This window comes from Chiloscyllium punctatum, chromosome 5 (assembly GCF_047496795.1).
Source record: "Chiloscyllium punctatum isolate Juve2018m chromosome 5, sChiPun1.3, whole genome shotgun sequence".
NCBI lineage: Eukaryota > Metazoa > Chordata > Chondrichthyes > Orectolobiformes > Hemiscylliidae > Chiloscyllium > Chiloscyllium punctatum.
The window spans coordinates 3,100,715-3,120,507 of record NC_092743.1 but is presented as its reverse complement, the minus strand read 5'-3'; the positions used below and the strand labels follow the sequence as shown (position 1 = coordinate 3,120,507).

At 42.7% G+C, this 19,793-nt stretch overlaps 1 protein-coding gene across 5 annotated transcripts in view; it reads left to right on the top strand.

Moving 5' to 3' along the window:
- Nucleotides 1–19,793, top strand: part of LOC140476825 (anion exchange protein 2-like) — a 261,146-nt gene that overhangs the window by 47,387 nt on the left and 193,966 nt on the right. Inside the window, exon 1 of one of the 5 annotated variants that reach the window (XM_072569632.1) lies at nt 4,642–5,025. The exons of the other annotated variants lie outside the window; for them this stretch is intronic. The gene's annotated coding sequence lies outside the window, so the exon portion shown is untranslated. Of the gene's footprint in view, nt 1–4,641; nt 5,026–19,793 lie in introns of those variants that run through there. 5 annotated transcript variants of the gene reach the window in all.

The following is a 19,793-nucleotide window of genomic DNA, read 5'->3' as shown; positions in this document are numbered from 1 at the left end:
TACTGTGTGCAGTTCTGGTCGCCTCACTTTAGGAAAGATGTGGAAGCTTTGGAGAGGGTGCAGAGAAGATTTACCAGGATGTTGCCTGGAATGGAGAATAGGTCGTACGAGGATAGGTTGAGAGTTCTCGGCCTTTTCTCGTTGGAACGGCGAAGGATGAGGGGTGACTTAATAGAGGTTTATAAGATGATCAGAGGAATAGATAGAGTAGACAGTCAGAGACTTTTTCCCCGGGTACAACAGAGTGTTACAAGGGGACATAAATTTAAGGTGAAGGGTGGAAGGTATAGGGGAGATGTCAGGGGTGGGTTCTTACCCAGAGAGTGGTGGGGGCATGGAATGCGCTGCCCGAGGGAGTGGTAGAGTCAGATTCATTGGCGACCTTTAAGCGGCATTTGGATAGGTACATGGATGGGTGCTTAATCTAGGATAGAAGTTCGGCACAACATCGTGGGCCGAAGGGCCTGTTCTGTGCTGTATTGTTCTATGTTCTATGTTCTATGTGTTTTAGATTAGATTAGATTACTTACGGTGTGGAAACAGGCTCTTCGGCCCAACAAGTCCACACCGCCCCGCCGAAGCGCAACCCACCCATACCCCTTACCTAACACTACGGGCAATTTAGAATGGCCAATTCACCTGACCTGCACATCTTTGGACTGTGGGAGGAAACCGGAGCACCCGGAGGAAACCCACGCAGACACGGGGAGAATGTGCAAACTCCACACAGTCAGTCGCCTGAGGCGAGAATTGAACCCGGGTCTCTGGCGCTGTGAGGCAGCAGTGCTAACCACTGTGCCACCGTGCCACCCACTAAATGTTGTAATTGTACCTGCCTCCACCTCTTCCTCTGGCATCTCATTCCATACACGCATCACCCTCTGCATGAAAACGTTGCCCCTTGGGTCTCTTTTATATTCTTCCCCTGTCACACTTAAGCTGTGCCACTCTAGTTCTGGACTCGTCTACCTTGGCTCTTCACCCTATCCATGCCCCTCATGATTTTATGGACTTCTATAAGGTCACCCCACAGCTTCTGATGCTCCAGGGAAAACAGCTCCAGCCTGTTCAGCCTCTCCCTATAGCTCAAACCCTCAACCCTGGCAACATCCTTGTAAATCTTTTCTGCACCATTTCAAGTTTCACAACATCCTTCCTTTAGCAGGGAGACCACAATTGCATGTAATATTCCAAAAGTGGCCTAACCAATGACCTGTACAGCTGCAATATGACCTCCCAACTCCTATAGAGTCATGGAGATATACAGCACGGAAACAGACCCTTCGGTCCAAATTGTCCATGCCGACCCAATATCCCAACCCAATCTAGTCCCACCTGCCAGCACTCAGCCCATATCCCTCTAGACCCTTCCTATTCATATACCCATCCAGATGCCTTTTAAATGGTGCAATTGTACCAGCCTCCACCACTTCCTGTGGCAGCTCATTCCATACACGCACCACCCTCGGCGTGAAAACATTGCCTCTTAGGTCTCTTTTATATCTTTCCCTTCTCACCCTAAACCTATGCTGTCTAGTTCTGGACTCCACCACCCCAGGGAAAAGACCTTGTCTATTTATCCTATCCTTGCCCCTCATGATTTTATAAACCTTGAGAAGGTCACCCCTAGCCTCCGATGCTCCAGGGAGCCTATTCAACCTCTCCCTATAGCTCAAATCCTCAAACCCTGGCAACATCCTTGTAAATCTTTTCTGAACCTTTTCAAGTTTTACACATCCTTCCAAAAGGAAGGAGATCAGAATTGCACACAATATTCCAAAATTGGCCTAACCAATGTCCTGTACAGCCGCAACCTGACCTCCCAACTCCTGTACTCAATACTCTGACCAATAAAGGAAAGTGTACCAAATGCCACCTTCACTATTCTATCTACCTGCAATTCCACTTTCAAGGAGCTTTGAACCTGCACTCCAAGGTCTCTTTGTTCAGCAACACTCCCTAATACCTTACTGTTAAGTGTATAAGTCCTGCTCTGACTGGTTTTCCAAAATGCAGCACCTCACATTTATCTGAATTAAACTCCATCTGCCAATTCTTAACCCATTGGCCCATCTGATAAAGATCCCGTTGTAAGCTGAGGCAACCTTCTTGACTGTCCACTACACCTCCAATTTTGGTGTCATCTGCAAATTTACTAACTATAACTCTTACGCTCACATCCAAATCATTTATATAAATGACGAAAAGGAGAGGACCCAGCACCGATCCTTGTGGCACTCCACTGGTCACAGGCCTCCAGTCTGAAAAGTGTAGAACATAGAACTAGTCATAGAACATGGAACTTGTCTTCTGGTGTTGGAGGATGATTACTGAACGCACCACAGCTGTCCTTCTCTCTGACCAATACATTGGGTATCCTCAGCGTCTTCTGTTTTTAATGATGAATCAGGATGCTTATCAATCTTCAAGGTTGGTCAAGATACAACGTGCTGGTCCTGTACATTGCATTTCAGACTTTTCACCTACCCATTACTGAATGTAACGTTAAATGGATACCCCATCTCCCTATTCAGGTTGGTGCCCCAGATACTATTCCTGGTGCCAGTTAAAGATGACTGGGGTCTTTTCTCTGGTGTCGTGCTTCTTGTTTCATAAAATATTGTCAATAGTTCCGATTGTGAAAGAAGAGTTTTTAAGTTTTTAATTAGACGGTAGTTATCCTCTGACAGTGAATTTGATTCTCTGCAGGAAAAGTGTGATTGCATGTTTTCCATCAGTGGATATGATGTGATGTAAACTGAATTTTAATAATGTAATGTTGATCATTACTTGTGACTTTCAGTTCCTGATTTTTGAGTTAGAAAGCAGCAGGTTTTTAGTGTCTGAAGTTGATAAAACTTTTAAGTATTTCTGTAACCATGACAATTTCTCTCCTAACAGATTTTGATGCCTGGCTTTAGAGAGATTGGGTTGCTCATGGATTTCTGTTTATTTGGATTGTTCTTTGATCCACCATGAAAATAATAGGACCACAAGGCTTTTCAAAGTATTCTGGAACTTGGGTTTTTAAGCTGAATGTAAATACCCATAGTTGAGAGAGAGACTTTTAGTTTCACTTTTGACTTTGAGAAGGACAGTGCTTTGAAGTCTTTTATAATAGAGTGGCTGTGTACGTGCTGACTGAGGAGGTGGTGGAAGCAGATACAGCAACAGCATCCAAGAAGCACCTGGGCAAATACATGAATAGGAGGGGAATCGAGGGAGACAGATCCTGTAAGTGAACATAGTTTTAGTATGGAAGGGCAAAATGTGGCAGCACAGGCTTGAAGGGCCAAAGGGCCTGTTCCTGTGCTACATTGTTCTCTGTTGTTTGGATCCATTTTAAGAATTTTTCTCCTACAAACCTTTCACACTTTGTTCCACTTAAATGTTGGAGAAAGTTGAAATCCGCTATCACTATCCTATTACTTTTATACATTTGAAATTTGCCTACAAATCTGCACTTCTATTTCTTTTGGACCAGCGGGCCTATTGTACATCCCAGCAATATGATTGCTCCATTTTGAGTTATACCCATATGGTTTCTTTGAGGATCCTTCTAAAATGTCACCCCTCCTTGCTGCTGTCATAGATTCCCTGATCAATTTTGCAACAATTTACCTCCTTCCCTGTCTATCGAAGACCCTGCATCCTGAAATATTGAGTGACCAATCCTACCCCTCTCAGTGACAGCAGTGACATTATACTCATTTTAATCTGTGCCCTTAACTCAGCTGCCTTGTTCATGTGCCTTTTTGCATTAAAATAAATAGCATCTAACCGTACCAAGCTCCCTGTGCCTTAAATAGCCTATATTTCTGTGCCTTCTTGACTCACTTGCTATCTTTTCTAATTTTGGTCTTCATCTTGCCCTTCCGCACATGTAGGAGGGTAGGATCTAGATGCAATGTTAGTTTATATGCTTCCTTACAGCACAAGCAAATCTCCCTGCAATGGTGCTGGCTCCATTCTGGTTCATAGGTCTCACCACCCTACAAAACAGCCCCAATGTCCCAGAAATCTAAGGCTCTCCCTCCTGGAAACATTTCTCCAGCCATGCATATTGGTCTCAGTAGCAGGAGTACCAGTCAAACAAACAAGTATGAAATAGTAGGGTGCTAGAGATCTGAAATAATAACAGAACATGCTGGAGAATCTCAGCAGGTCGAGCAGCATTTGCGGAGAGTTAATGTTTCAAGTCAGATATGATTCTTCTTCATAACTGAAGAACAGTTAGAATGAAAAATCATTGGATTTGAAATATTAACTGTGGTTGCCTCTCTACAGATGCTACCAGACTGCTTGAGATTCTTTAGCACTTTGTTTTTATACCTGGCAAACAAGTTGCTCTCTGCTTTTTGTGTTGTGCTGCTATTCATACTGTGTGATATCTATTCCATCACACTCTTGACTTGTGCCTTGTAGGAAGTGGAGTGGTCTTTTGAGGTCGGGAAATGAGTCACTTGTTGCAAAGTACCCAGCCTCTGAAATACGCCTGTAGGTGTGGTGTTGAAATTTAGAAAATGTCTGAACTGTTTTATATCAGACCAGATGGTTGGGCTTTCTTTTTGGAGGTAGTCATTACCTACCAGTAATATGATGCAAATCTTGGTTCGGTAATTGGAAACCCATTGTGTTGGCGGGAGTGGGGCGTTTTTGTCTGTTTTACACAACTTTTCCCACAACTACATGAACTGATGAATCTGTTGAAATTGGAGCTGAACGTTGAAGGAATATTTCCTGTAATAAACGAGAAATGAGAAAGTAATTTAACACGGAGATAAGGACGGGGAAAGGATGTGCTTGCCTCGGACTACTGAAGAAAATCTGAAGGATTTTGCTGACCCTTGCTGTCAGGATATACTGCAACTGAGAAAATGCTGAGGTGTGAACAGGGGCTACCTAATTTGACTCTCCTGTCAGACCTTATTGTTGGAGCAATTCTTTGCTTGGAAAGAACTTGCCTGTGAAACCTGAGCTGAACACTTTCCAACGATTGTGGAATGTCAGGAGCTGTCTGAGCAGGTTTGTGAAGCATCCTGTGTGTGCATGTAGTATTTTGGTCAATGGTGCTATAGTTGTTTGTAAGTCCAGCCTGTCTTAATGTATAAATATTACAGGAAAGCTGTCTTTCTCACTGTTCTGATGGCCATCTTTTGTTCTACCTTATATTTGCAGAATCTCTCTCTATTCCTTAACAAATTGATTTAACATGCAGAAGATAGAATAAAAGGTATGTTTGGTCTTGGGGATTTCACAAAGACTGAGGCACTGTGTTTAAATCCTTGCTATCATTTTACAAAATGTGCGGAGCAGTTTCAAGAGACCAAATGGTCTCATCCTCCTACTTCCAATATTCTTTTCTTTGTTTCCTTTGTTCTGAATGTTGTTTCTTCTCTCATTCTTTCCTGTCTTCGTTTCACCAAATTTCTTTAAGTTTATCTTTCTTGTGCACTTGCTTGTTCTCTGACCCAGCATGAAAGCATTTCACATTTCAATCCTCCTTTCCAAGATTAATGTATCAGGTGTGGTTCAGTTGATGACACTTGCATGTCTGAGTCTAAAGATCACCGAATTGTTCTGGTGTAGAAGAATTTGTCCATTGAACCAACAATGTCTTCACTGACTACCTCAGCATATTGGCTTTGTGCCAATTTACAGATAGTTTCTATTTAAATTACTATCCAGTGTTCCTCTTGAATGCCTCGATTGAACCTGAAATAGGAGGCTGGAAGAACACAACAAGCCACCAGTATCAGGAGGTGGAGAAATCAACATTTTGGGTGTAACCCTTGTTCAGGACCCAACCCTTCTTCAATTGAACCTGCCCCCACCAAATTTCCAGGCAGTACCTTCCAGACCGGAACAACTCACGATGTGAAAATGTTTTTTCTCACCTCGTGCTGGCTTCTTTTGCAAAACATTTCAAATCTGTGCCCTCTGGTTCTCTTAGAAACATGAAGTTTCTCCTGATCTACTGTTGGCCTTCGCCATTTAATAAAAGCAGTCCAATCCATTCTCATGTGGTTTCTCATTGCAAAGGCCATTCTTGTAACCCTATCCTACATTCTCTCCAATGCCTTCACATTCTCCCCAAAGCTTGGCACCCAATGCTGTAGTCACTGCCCACCGTTCAGAAAAAGATCCATTTATTTCTACTATTTGTTTCCTGTTTTCCAACCACTTTTCCATCTCTCAGTACCCTACCTCAATTCCATGTGTTTTAATTTTACATACTAATCTCTTTTGTGTGACTTTGTCAAAAGCCTCAAAGTCCAAATAAACAACAACCCCTTCATCCAGTCTATTAAATCCTCGAAGAATTTGAGTAGATATATCAAACGTTGTTTCTGTTTTGTAAATCCATGTTGACTCTATCCAATCCTGTCATTGTTTTCCAAGTGCTCAGCTATATTTTGTTTCTTATTCACTGGGGTGATGTCAGCATTTATTACCCATCCCGATTTCTTTCATAATGAACTCCAGCACTTTCCCCACTGCTGACTGGTCTGTCATTTACCCTCTTAAAGCAAACAGAGTCCAGTATTTCACTTTGTGATGAATGGTGTAGTGCAATAGAATGAGGCAGTGCTAATCTGCTCCTTTCGGTGATTTCGGTGAAATATGCTGCTATGGTGTGAAGCCTGTGGCTGAGCTCAGTGGACAGTCTTCATGTTTCACCCCTCTACACTTAGCTCCCTGCAGCACAATGTGTGAGAGATTTATTAATCATTAGATTGGTCATCAGAAAAGCTCAAAGCTGACAACAGGTCGCCAGGAGCTGTTGTACGGAGAGGCTTAGACTGACTGCGTTTGATGTTTTTTGGCACAGACATCAAATACTGCCACTCAAATATCTTTCAGCAGCTTTTGGATGCTTCTGAACAGGAGGTCAATCCTTGAAGAGTTTGTCCCTCCGTTCCGTTAGGTTGTGGTTGATCTGTACTTGAGTTTCTTCATGTGCCTCTCAATTCAGTCTTAAACATATCACCTAACTACCAGCTTTCTAAAGGATTTTGTGTCAATGAGATTTCCATGCTGCTTTGTGTGATTTCTTTCCTGACTTTTCTGAATGGCCTGGCTCGAACTTCAGCACACTTATTCTGGACTTTTTCACCAGAAAAAGTAGTTTTTCTCTCCCTACTTTATCAACTAAAAACAAATAAGATCAGCTAATACCTTGATTTATGAACTAACTCAAAATCATTGGCCACTTCTGCTGCTAACCTTGCAGTTTTAACTCTCTGCTCTTCCACACGAGTTCTCAATACCTCAGGAAATGAATTTTTGAACTCCTCCAAAATAATAATCTCTCCAAGAGAGTAATATGTTTGATCTATTTTCAATCCCCTTATCAACCTATCAAAGTTAATTTGTTTGATCCATTCAAATTCTTTGTATGTTTGACCAGGCTCCCTCCTTAGATTCCTAAAATGTTGGCTGTCAGCTTCTGGCACTACTTAATGTTCACTTAAGTTTGATTTTTTCACCTCATCATACTCTCAGGTGGAGATGCAAATACCTACCAATTTTGTTTGGATCAACAATACCCAAATGGTCACCGGCCATTTCATTTCTTTAGCCACTCTCTCAAATGAAATGAAAAAGGCTTCCACGTCCTTCTCATCAAACGTTGGTAATGCTTGGACATAATTAAACAGATTCCTGCCAGGCTTTTGGCTATGATGGTTTGCTCATCATCACTATCCTCCTTACTACTTCTACTTTCTACCTTTTGCCATTTTAAGTCGACTTTTCTCTTTCAATGCCAATGTCTGAAGTTCAAACTTTCTCTCTCTTTCCCTTTTGTGTGGGCCATCCTTTCCGTTTTGTCCTGCCAGGGTTTTTCTTTCTTTTCCTTATTCCCTTGTCATTGCTTCTAATTCAAGCTGCTTCAATTACAATTGAATTTTAGCCATTTCCAATTATTCTAAATGCATTCCTGGCATATGTCAATGCTGAGCCTTTGTCACAATTATCGCCCCTTCGACACGGACATAGACAACTCCGACTTCAGCTTGCTTGCAATTTTGAAAATTTTGTCTTGCTCACTTTGTGTGAACCACCAAACATAACTTCTTCTACCACTAAGAAACTCTTAGCGACTGAAAGAGCCATTATCACACCATATACACTCTGCTTAAACCAATCTGGTGCGACACCCAAAGGTTAAAAAAAAACACTACTTACTGTCTTTGAGTCCATTAATCCTAAACCCAACCTAGAATTAGAGATTGTAATTCTGACAAGAGCCCCAATTTGTTATGGACCTGACCAGATGTCCTTCAAATATTTCAAGGAGAAAGGCTGGACTTTAACTTTTATCTCATTTAAAGGTAAATGTATTCCAGATGTAATTCAGTTGATTGCACTATTTGGCTTTAAGCAAAATATATTTTATTCTTACCCTACAGATGAAAGAAAGAAGAATTGGTATAACTTTATTGGAAAACTTAACAAAATACAAGATTATTTAACTATTAAACAGCAATTGTTCCAATGTAGTGATATCCCATCAACACACCCTTGGCAAAGGCAACTTCAGTAAAACCAATTGTTTCATGTGCAATTCTGACAGCCGAGCGAGAGAGCTCCAGCTTTTTGCTGTGGCTGAACAGAAGTAGCTGCTTCCACAACCAACTTCAAAACCCCAACAACTAATGAAAGCTAACCTAAAACCCTGGTTTCTCTGGGAGCCTGACAGCACCCATTCATGCTGCTTCTATTCTTCCAACTTAAAAAGAAACAAGCTGTTTACTTAATTGGCTTGAAGGGGACAGCTTATGGCTTAAAACCTCTCTTCCAAAAAAAAACAGGGAAAAGTACACCTCTTAATGTCGTCCTATCTGCACACCTGGTAAGGATGACAGATTTCCTTCCTTAGAGGACATCAGTCCAAATGGGTATATTTACAACAATCGACAGTGGTCTTGAGTGACATTAGACGAGCTTTTTATTCCAGAATTTTATTGAATTCACATTTTACTAATTGCCATGGTGATATTCGAATCCATCTCCCCAGACCTTCAGTTTGGATTATTAGTTACTGATATTACCACTGTCTCCCTAATCTTCTTCTAAACTCAGATGATTAAAATGCAAATATATGGAACCTGCCCACGTAATTTAATTGATTAAATATTGGTATTCTACGTTATAGAGTAAAATCACAGCAGCATAGAATGTCCATTTGGCCTACCCAGTCCATGTTGGCCCTCTCTGGGGACCCTTTCTCTTGACCTACTCCCCCAGACCTAAAGGTTTATTTCCCATGAGTCCCCATCAAATTTGCCTTTGAAATATGAATATCAATTATTGAAAATATAAATCCAGATTCTGGTAGACCTGCTGAATAATTCCAGCATTTTCTGTTTTGATGTTTTAGTCATCCATGGGATGTGGGCGTTGTTGACTTGGCCTGCATTTATTGCCAATCTCTGAGGGCAGTTAAGATTGAACTTCATTGCTGTAAGTCTGGGATCACTGGTAGGCCAGACCAGCCCAAGTAGAAGATATCTTTCCTTCAAAGACAATAGTGAGCCAGATGAGTTTTCCCAACAATCAACAATGGTTTCATTGTCATTGTTAGTGTCTTAATTCCAGATTCTTTTTTAATTGGCTTCAAATTCCAATATATGCTGTGGTGGGGTTGGAGTGCAGTTGTACCCCAGAACATGACCTGAGTCTCTGGGTTAATTGGGTCTGGTGATGATACCACAATTCTATTGCTCGCTTAATCTTTGATTGCCATGGCTTCCAGCAACCCCATTTGAGTTTCTCCGGCATTCTCATTTTGCTTCATATTCCCAGAACCTGCAGTTGTTTGTTTTAATTCACTACAGGGATTTGAATTAAACTGTAGTGTAATAAGAGAAGCCAGCCACTGCAGGCAGTAAATCATTACCATTATTAATGGCCTGATTTTATTTATCGAGCGTTTATGGCACGGGGAGGCCATTGGCCTCACTGTGTCTGTTTTGGCCATGAAAGAGCCAACAAGCCTAGTTCCCCTTCCTACTTTTCAGACTGTAACTTTGTAGGTCGTGGAGCCTTTGGTTCATAGAACATAGAACAGTACAGCACAGTACAGGCCCTTGGGCCCTCGATGTCATGCTGGCCTTTTATCCTACTCTAAGATCAGACTAATCTACATACCCTTCATTGTATTAACTTAAGTGATTCATTTAAATAGGGATGAGGGTTTTTGGTTCTGCTACCTTTTCAAACAGAGTTCCAGACCTTTGCACCCTTTGGGTAAAAATATTTTCACCTTTCATTCTTCATTCTGCCAATAATTTAAAATCGGTCTGTGCTGGTTGGCGATCTCTCCAAGTGGCAATGACGACACTTTTAAAAAGTGCTTCCTTGGCTGTCACCCATGCTGTCCTTGTGAAAAGCTTGATATATTGCAAGAATCTGTTTTCTTTTTCCTTGTCCAGAGGTCCTTTCTATCTATACTATGTATCCATCTGAATAAATTTGTAACATTCAATTATATTGTTCCTCAGCTTCCCATATTCCAGAGAAATCAAAGTTCACCATTTACTCTGAGCCAAAATTCTCCAGCCTTGTCCAACACCCATCTCCTCTGATTGCTGTAGAGAATGAATACATCCTCCCTGGCCACAGTGCTCTAGCTGCTGCCCAGCTAATGTTTTGCACAATCCCAACATCACCTTCTGGCTCTTATATTCTATGCCTCCACTAATAAAGAGCAGTATACTTTACATTCGCGCTTAACCACATTATAACTACCTGTCCTGCTATCTTCAGGGATCTATGCATTCAAAAATTCTATACTCCTCTGCACTTAATAATTCATTGCATTTTATGTCTTCAAATGCACTGCCTCACTTATTTGTGATGAATTCCATTGCCGTTTTGCTGCCCACTTGAACAGGCTATAATATCTTTCCTTTGGTTTACAGCTACTCCTCACTATCAATTACATGATTAACTTTTTTTAATCATTTAGAAACTTCCTAATCATATACGCTACATTTTCTGTTGAAGTGGAAGATTTACGGGGTCCACGGTAAATTCAAGCCAAAAAAAGCATAAAATAAATCCCAGATCCCAGTGAATGGGAAAGTTAGAGAGAACAGGTCATGTCTTACAATTTTGATGAGGTGGCCAGGTGTATAGGTGAGGGTAGTGTGATTGATGTTGTTTAATGTGGATTTCACCAAAGCCTTTGACAAGGTTTCACGTGGGAGGCTGATAAAGAAGGTAAAAGCATGTGAGATCCAGGGTAATTTAACGAGATAAATCTAAAATTGGCTTAGTGGCAGGAGTCAGAGGGTGGCGGTAGAAAAATGTTTGTATGACTGGAAAATTGGAGGCTGATGTCCAGTGGTATACCACAGGGATCAGTCCCTTATTTTTGTGTATATGGTTGAGAATATGGAATGGCGATAAGTAAGTTTGCGCATGCCAAGAAGATTGGCAGGGTATTTAAAAGGGAGGAAGAAAGTCTTTGGTCACTGGAAGATATTGATGAGTTGGTCAGATGGGCAGATAGAGGGTGACCCTGAAAAATGTGAGGTGATGCACTTTGGAAGATGGAACAAGGCCAGGGAGTACTCAGGTATTGGCAGGACACAAAAAAGGAGGTTCAGGGAAACAGCGATGCTTGTCCACAGACCCCTGAAGACAGCAGACAGATTAAGTGTGGTCAAGAAGGCACACGGGGCACCTGTCTTTATTACTTGTGGCATAGATTATAAAAGCAGGGAGGTTATCTTGAAGCTGTACAAAACTTTAGTGAGGCCACAGCTGGAGTTCTGGTCCCCACACTATAGGAAGGATGAGATTGCAGTGGAGGGGGTGCAGAGGAGACTCATCAGGATGTTGTGTGGGATGGAGCATTTTAGCTCTGAAGCGAGACTCAGCAGGCTTGGGTTGTTTCCTTTAGAGCAGAGAAGGCCAGAGGGAACATTGTATCAGAATGTGATGCTGTGAGTGACATAGGCAGAGTCAATAGAAAGCAACTCTTCCCTTTAGATGAAGAGTCATTAACAAGGTGAACTTTAAGGGTGAAAGGCAGGAAGTTTCAAGGAAACTCCTCACCAGAGGTTGGTGGGAATCTGGAATGCCCCACATGGGAGGGTATTAGAGGTGGAAAACCTCACAACCTTCGAAAAGTGCTTGAATGAGCACTTGAAATGTCATAACATTGAAGCTATACTTGAAGGCGATGTTCATGTAGATGGATTATTGGGTTGAAGGGCCTATTTTGTACTGCCTGACTCTGAGAACAGCAGAGTATGAAAATAAACATCTTAAGAGTTCCAACAGGGAGTGTGAAAAGAAATTTGTAAAGGTTATCACATTAATGGGTGATTTTTATAGTTACAAACGATTGGCCTGGTTCAGCGAATCGGGGTCAAGATTAGAGTGGTGCTGGAAAAGCACAGCAGGTCAGGCAGCATCCGAGGAGCAGGAAAGTTGACGTTTCGGGCAGGAGCCCTTCATCAGGAATTCCTGCTTCTCGGATGTTGCCTGACTCTAATCTCCAGCATCTGCAGTCCTCACTTTTGCCTGATTCAAAGAATTGCTCAGTGAGAAGGAGATGGAGAGTTGGGGAATGGGCAGGAACTCCAATTTGACAACATTGTGGAATCCCATAATAATCTGTATTTCAATTACCCATTGTAAAGCGATTAAATTCAGATTAACTGATGAGACAGGAGGGTTTTTGCCCGAAATGTCGATTTCGAAGCTAATTGGATGCTGCCTGAACTGCTGTGCTCTTCCAGCACCACTAATCCAGAATCTGGTTTCTAGCATCTGCAGTCATTGTTTTTACCTAGCTGGCATAGCAAGTAATGTAGATGGATGCATAACTTTGGAAAGAGATATTAATAAGTTGAATGAGTGCCATTGCGGTAACCATTGTGCCATTTTGGAAAGGAATCATAGAGTCCACAAAGAAATGAGAGAGATTGATTGATTGCGCTAGAGTAAGATTTAGTCTCGTGTTAGATGAGTCTGAGTAAGGGGGAATGCAGGAAAGTTTATGTTGCATGTATGTGAATGCACAGTGGGGTTTAAAGATCAGGTCGGTGAGCTGCAGGTGGAGATACATGTCTTAGTGTGCCACCTGGCTGAAAGAAAAGCCAGACTGGATATGAAATATTCCTGGATCCAGGTGTTTATGAAAGACAGAAGCAAAGGAAGGGAAGTAGAGTAACAGGGTTAAGGATTACAGTACTGGAGGGATCAAGGCACAATCCATTTAGGTTGTAAAGACTGTTTTCTTTTGACTATGGACTACAAAATGGGGGCAAGTGCTGCTTTAAAGCACAGAAACTGTTGAATCATAGAACTTGCAGTACAGAAGGAGGCCATTCGATCTACCATGACAGAGCCATCTCCTGAAAGAGCCACCCAGCTTGTCCCATTCTCCTGTCCCATTTCCCTAACTTTGTACATTCATCCCTTTCAAATATATATCCAGCTCTCTTTTGAAACCTCCTGTGGAATCAGCCTCCACCACTTTCCCAGGCAGCACGTTCCAAATCCTTACAACTGAGGAAAAATGTTTCACCTCATCTTCCTCTTTGCTGTCTTGCTGACAATCTTGAGACTGAATCCCTAGTTACTAACATAACCAACTAGTGGAAACAGAATATCCTTCTTTACCCTATCAAAATTGTTCATTATTTTGGTCACTTATTAATCTTCTCTACTTCAAAGAGAATATCCCCAATTAGTCTGATCTATCCTTCTATCTAAAATCCCTCATTCCTGGGATCCATCTACTAAATCTCCTTTGTTCTCGCTCCAGGGCTTTAACATGCCCAAACTGAACATAATTCTCCAAATATGGTCTGACCAAGGATTTGCAGAGATATAGTATCACTTCCTCGCTACTCTGTTTTTATAAACCTCAGGATCCTTTAAGCCACCTGAACAATTGTTTCAACTTGCCTAGCTACCTTCAGGGAGTTATAAACATGAATCCTGAGATCCCACTGCTCCTGAACTCCCCTCAGTTGTACCATTGAGGCCTGTATTGTCTTTGTGTTTCTTCCACCAAAATGCATTCCCTCTCATTTCTCTGCATTGAAATTCATCAGCCAGGTGTTGTAGTTCTGTTTGCCGAGCTGGGAATTTGTGTTGCAGACGTTTCATCCCCTGTCTAGGTGACATCCTCAGTGCTTGGGCGCCTCCTGTGAAGCACTTCTGTGATCTTTCCTCCGGCATTTATAGTGGTTTGAATCTGCCGCTTCCGGTTGTCAGTCCCAGCTGTCCATTGCAGTGGTTGGTACATAGAACATAGAAAAATACAGCGCAGTACAGGCCCTTTGGCCCTCGATGTTGCGCCGATCCAAGCCCACCTAACCTACACTAGCCCACTATCCTCCATATGCCTATCCAATGCCCGTTTAAATGCCCATAAAGAGGGAGAGTCCACCACTGCTACTGGCAGGGCATTCCATGAACTCACGACTCGCTGAGTAAAGAATCTACCCCTAACATCTGTCCTATACCTACCACCCCTTAATTTAAAGCTATGCCCCCTCGTAATAGCTGACTCCATACGTGGAAAAAGGTTTTCATGGTCAACCCTATCTAAACCCCTAATCATCTTGTACACCTCTATCAAGTCACCCCTAAACCTTCTTTTCTCTAATGAAAACAGCCCCAAGTGCCTCAGCCTTTCCTCATACAATCTTCCTACCATACCAGGCAACATCCTGGTAAACCTCCTCTGCATATTGGGTCCAGATCGATGTGCTTAATGATTGAATCTGTGGATGAGTGCCATGCCTCTAGAAATTCCCTGTCTGTTCTCTGTTTGGCTTGTCCTAGAATAGCAGTGTTGTCCCAGTCGAATTCATGTTGCTTGTCATCTGTATGTGTGGCTACTAAGGATAGCTGGTCTTGTCGTTTCGTGGGTAGTTGGTGTTCATGGATGCGGATCATTAGCTGTCTTCCTGTTTGTCCTATGTAGTGTTTTGTGCAGTCCTTGCATGGGATTTTGTACACTACATTGGTTTTGCTCATGCTGGGTATCAGGTCCTTCGTTCTGGTGAGTTGTTGTCTGAGAGTGGCTGTTGGTTTGTGTGCTGTTATGAGTCCTAGTGGTCGCAGTAGTCTGGCTGTCAGTTCAGAAATGCTCTTGATGTATGGTAGTGTGGCTAGTCCTTTGGGTTGTGGCATGTCCTCGTTCCGTTGCCTTTCCCTTAGGCATCTGTTGATGAAATTGCGAGGGTACCCATTTTTGGCAAATACATTGTCTCGGTGTTCTTCTTCCTCTTTTTGCTGTTCTGGTGTACTACAGTGTGTTGTGGCTCTTTTGAATAGTGTCTTGATGCAACTTCTTTTGTGTGTGTGTTAGGGTGGTTGCTTTTGTGATTTAGGACTTGGTCTGTGTGTGTGGCTTTCCTGTATACCTTTGTGGTGAATTCTCCGTTCGATGTTCTCTGTACCATCACGTCTAGGAATGGGAGTTCGTTGTCCTTTTCTTCCTCTCTAGTGAATCGGATTCCTGTGAGTGTGGCGTTGATGATCCGGTGTGTGTTCTCTATTTCTGTGTTTTTAATGATTACCGACAGCCAGACTACTACGACCACTAGGACTCATAACAGCACACAAACCAACAGCCACTCTCAGACAACAACTCACCAGAACGAAGGACCCGATACCCAGCATGAGCAAAACCAATGTAGTGTACAAAATCCCATGCAAGGACAGCACAAAACACTACATAGGACAAACAGGAAGACAGCTAACGATCCGCATCCATGAACACCAACTAGCCACGAAACGACACGACCAGCTATCCTTAGTAGCCACACACTCAGATGACAAGCAACATGAATTCGACTGGGACAACACTGCTATTCTAGGATAAGCCAAACAGAGAACAGCCAGGGAATTCCTAGAGGCATGGCACTCATCCACAGGTTTAATCAATAAGCACATCGATCTGGACCCAATATACCGACCACTGCAGCGGACAGCTGGGACTGACAACTGGAAGTGGCAGATTCAAACCACTACAAATGGCGGAGGAAAGATCACAGAAGCGCTTCACAGGAGGCTCCCAAGCACTGAGGATGTCACCTAGACAGGGGACGAAACGTCTGCAACACAAATTCCTAGCTCGGCGAACAGAACCACAACAACGAGCACCTGAGCTACAAATCTTCTCACAAACTTTGATCAGCCAGGTATCTGCTGATTTTGCCAACTTGTCGATATCCCTCTGAAGTCACTCATTGTCACCTTCATAATTCACTATTCTCCCTAACTTAGTATCATCTGTACAGTTAGAGATTTTGCCCTCAATGCACATCTCCAAATTGTTTATCTAAATCAGAAAGAGCAAGGGTCTCAACCCTGGTCCCTGAGGGACACCCCTTTCAACTTGTCTCAGTCTGAGAACTGCCCATCTATACTGAACCTCCGCTTCCTATCTTTCAGCCACATTCTAATCCATGCTGCTAAGGACCCATCAATCCCAGACGTTTCTCATTTACTAATCAACCTGCCATGTGGCACCGTATCAAATACTTTCTGAAACTCCAAATACACATCATCCACAGCACTGTCCTCATCCACTGCCTGTGCCACTTTGTCAAATAACTCAGTCAGCTTTGTCAGGCGTGACCTGTCCTTGACAAAGCCTTGGTGACTGTCAGGCGCTAACTTATTTTCCTCCAAGAGTATATTTACCTTATCGTATATTGTGGCCTCCATCAGTTCTCCCACTATTTACGTCGAGCTGATAGGTCTATGGGTTTCTGGGTTATCCTTTACCCCTTTCTTAAACAATGGTGTCATATTTACAATCCTCCACTTCCCCCGGGACTAATCCTGTGTTCAGAGAGGTCTGGAAAGTTTCTTGTCAACAGCCCTGCAATTTGCTCCTTCACCTCTCTCAGCAACCTAAGATATATCCCATCCAGGCCTGGTGACTTCTCTGCTTGGAGTGCTGCCAGCCTTTTTAACACCTCTTCTTTGTCTATCACTATACTGTTCAGTTGCTCAACATCCACATTTCCAACCAGGCCATTGTTACCATTTTCTACTTTGGTAAAGACAGAAGCAAATTATTTATTTAATACCTCTGCCCTTCCTTTGCTTCAATGAGCAGCTTACTCTGCTTGTTCGTTATGGGTCCCTCGCTATCCTCCATTAATATGTTTGAAGAACATTTTTCTATTTTAGAGCAGCTTGCCATTCTTCCCTAATGCTTCCTCATGGCCTTCCTTATTCCAGCCGTAGCCTCTCTCCGGCACTTGAGATACGCTTCCTGATTTTATTATTTGGGCGTTCATCAACTGCCTCCTTTCTCTTCCTTATTTTCTCATCAACACCCTGAGTCATCCTGGGTTCTCTAGCTACGAGTACCTTGTATGTATTTCTCATGAGGATGTACCTAGCTTACACCTTTTAGTCATCAAGTTTTTGATGTTCTTCCATTTCTTATCCACTATTTTATTTGTCAACATGTGTTTCCAAACAATTTGCTCCAGTTCCACTTTTAGATATCTCAAATCTGTCCTTTTCCAGTCTGGGATTTTAATCGTTGACTGATTTTTATTCTTTTCCAATTTAATATTGAACCTTAATATGTTCTGATTGCTATTTTCCAATGCTCCCCCATTTGGCCTGCCTCATTTCCTAGGACGTGATCCAGGATAGATTCCCCCCTGATAGGACTAGAAATGGACTGATCCAGAAAGTTCTCTTGCACACGTCGCAGAGATTTCTCCCCTTCCATGCTACACATTCTATCGTTTTGCCAGCCTACCCTAGTGTAACTGAAATCCTCAACTGTCACAACTCTGCTTGTCCTTCCAATTTCCATAATCTGCCTACAAATGCTCTCCTCTCCTATACTCTTCCCACCCCCCTCCCAAAAGAGCCAAAGAGGAAACATTTGCAGGTTTATGGGAAATAGATGTGGGAATGGGCAAGGGTCTTGCTCTTGCTGAGAGCCAGTATGAGCAAGATGGGCTAAATGCTGGCCTCCTGTGCTGTAACCATTTTATGATTACACCTGTATCTCTGGATACAAGTCATTAACTGAAAAATGTGTTGCTGGAAAAGCGCAGCAGGTCAGGCAGCATCCAAGGAGCAGGAGAATCGACGTTTCGGGCATGAGCCCTTCATCAGGAATCCTGAAGAAGGGCTTATGCCCGAAACGTCGATCCTCCTGCTCCTTGGATGCTGCCTGACCTGCTGCGCTTTTCCAGCAACACATTCTTCAGCTCTGATCTCCAGCATCTGCAGTCCTCACTTTCTCCTACAAGCCATTAACGTAAATTGAGAAAAGGCAGTGGTCCTCATAACAACCCTCTGGGCACAGCACTGCAAACCTCTCTGCCTAAAATCACAACAGCTCACTGGTACTCCTTGTTGTGAAAATGAAGAAAAGAACTGAAATAAAGTGTTAATGAAGAGAAGAAGTGGAATAGTAAGTTGACAAGCAGCGAGTGATGACGTACATCCAACTCTAGATTTTTAAAAAAATCATACCATGAGGTGGGCAACACTGGCTGGTCTAACATTTATTGCCCTTGCATAGTTGATGAATGTGAGAAGGTGGTGGTGAGCTGGCACCCTGAACCACTGCCAGCCAATTGGAGTACATAGAGACGCAATGTCATTATGGAGGGATTTCCAGGATTTTGACCCAGTGACACTGAAGAAACAGAAATATATTTAAGTCAGGATGGTGAGTGGATTGGAGCGGAACTCAAGTGAGCAGTGTTGCCTTATATCTGCACACCTTCTAGACAATAGTGATTGTGGGTTTGGAAAGTGCTTTCTGAGGAGCTTTGGTGAATTCCTGCAATGTACCTTGTAGATGGTTCACACTGCTGTTCCTGAGTGGATGTGCCAATCAAGCAGACTGAGCTCTGCTTTGAAAGTTTCTCAATATCAGTTAAAACCCATAAAAGAATTTTCTGCTTCCTTTCATCCCAGTGTGATGAGGAAATCAAATTCTGTGCCTTTCAAAAGATGTGACAGGCCACGACGTTGATCCTCCAGCACTTGAGTTTGAATCCGACTAAAAATTTGTCAAATTAATGTCTCTGTTCAAGTCAGCTGGAAGGAGACTAAGATTAAAAGACTTTTTCTCCAGTGTAAATAGTTTCAGAGATGAATGACCAGTTCATCCTTTTTTTTGTGATGTTGGCTCAGGAATACATGTTGGTCAGGTCACTGCAGATAAATCCCAGCGCACATTAACGATTGTACTGAGGGATAATTTGCATCTACCCAAAGAGCAGGAGGGGTGCCATCAAACATCTCATCTGAAAAATGTCAACTTTGACAGTGCGAAGCTCTGTCAGCACATCCCCAGTACTGACCATCTGACTGTGTACTCCACAGTAAGTCTGACCCTTGAGAGTCTGGAGTGGGGCTTAACTCCATGACCCTCTGACTTAGACTTGAGAGGGTTTACTGACTGAGCCACTACTGCTGGTAGGTTGGTGAGATGAAGAGGCTTGTTTTGGAGTCTCTCTCTCTCCCTTCCCCTTCCTTTCTTCACTGACCACAGTTTCCTAAGCAACTGGTTATGTGACTCATTGTTTTCTCACACTCTGTTCCTGAAAGATGCATTTTTTTTCGATGCAGAATACACAATAAATTCATTGACTGGTAATTATGGTGAGGATTAGTGAAACAGCCTCTGATATCTCCCAGGCATTCTCGGTTGATCTGTGTGACAAGTAGCTTTGGGCGGGCGGAAACCAGCTTCCTGTTTGGGACCTTGTGAAATTTCCCTTGTCATCTGTCTGGTCTGCCCACAAAGGAAAGCAGCTCCT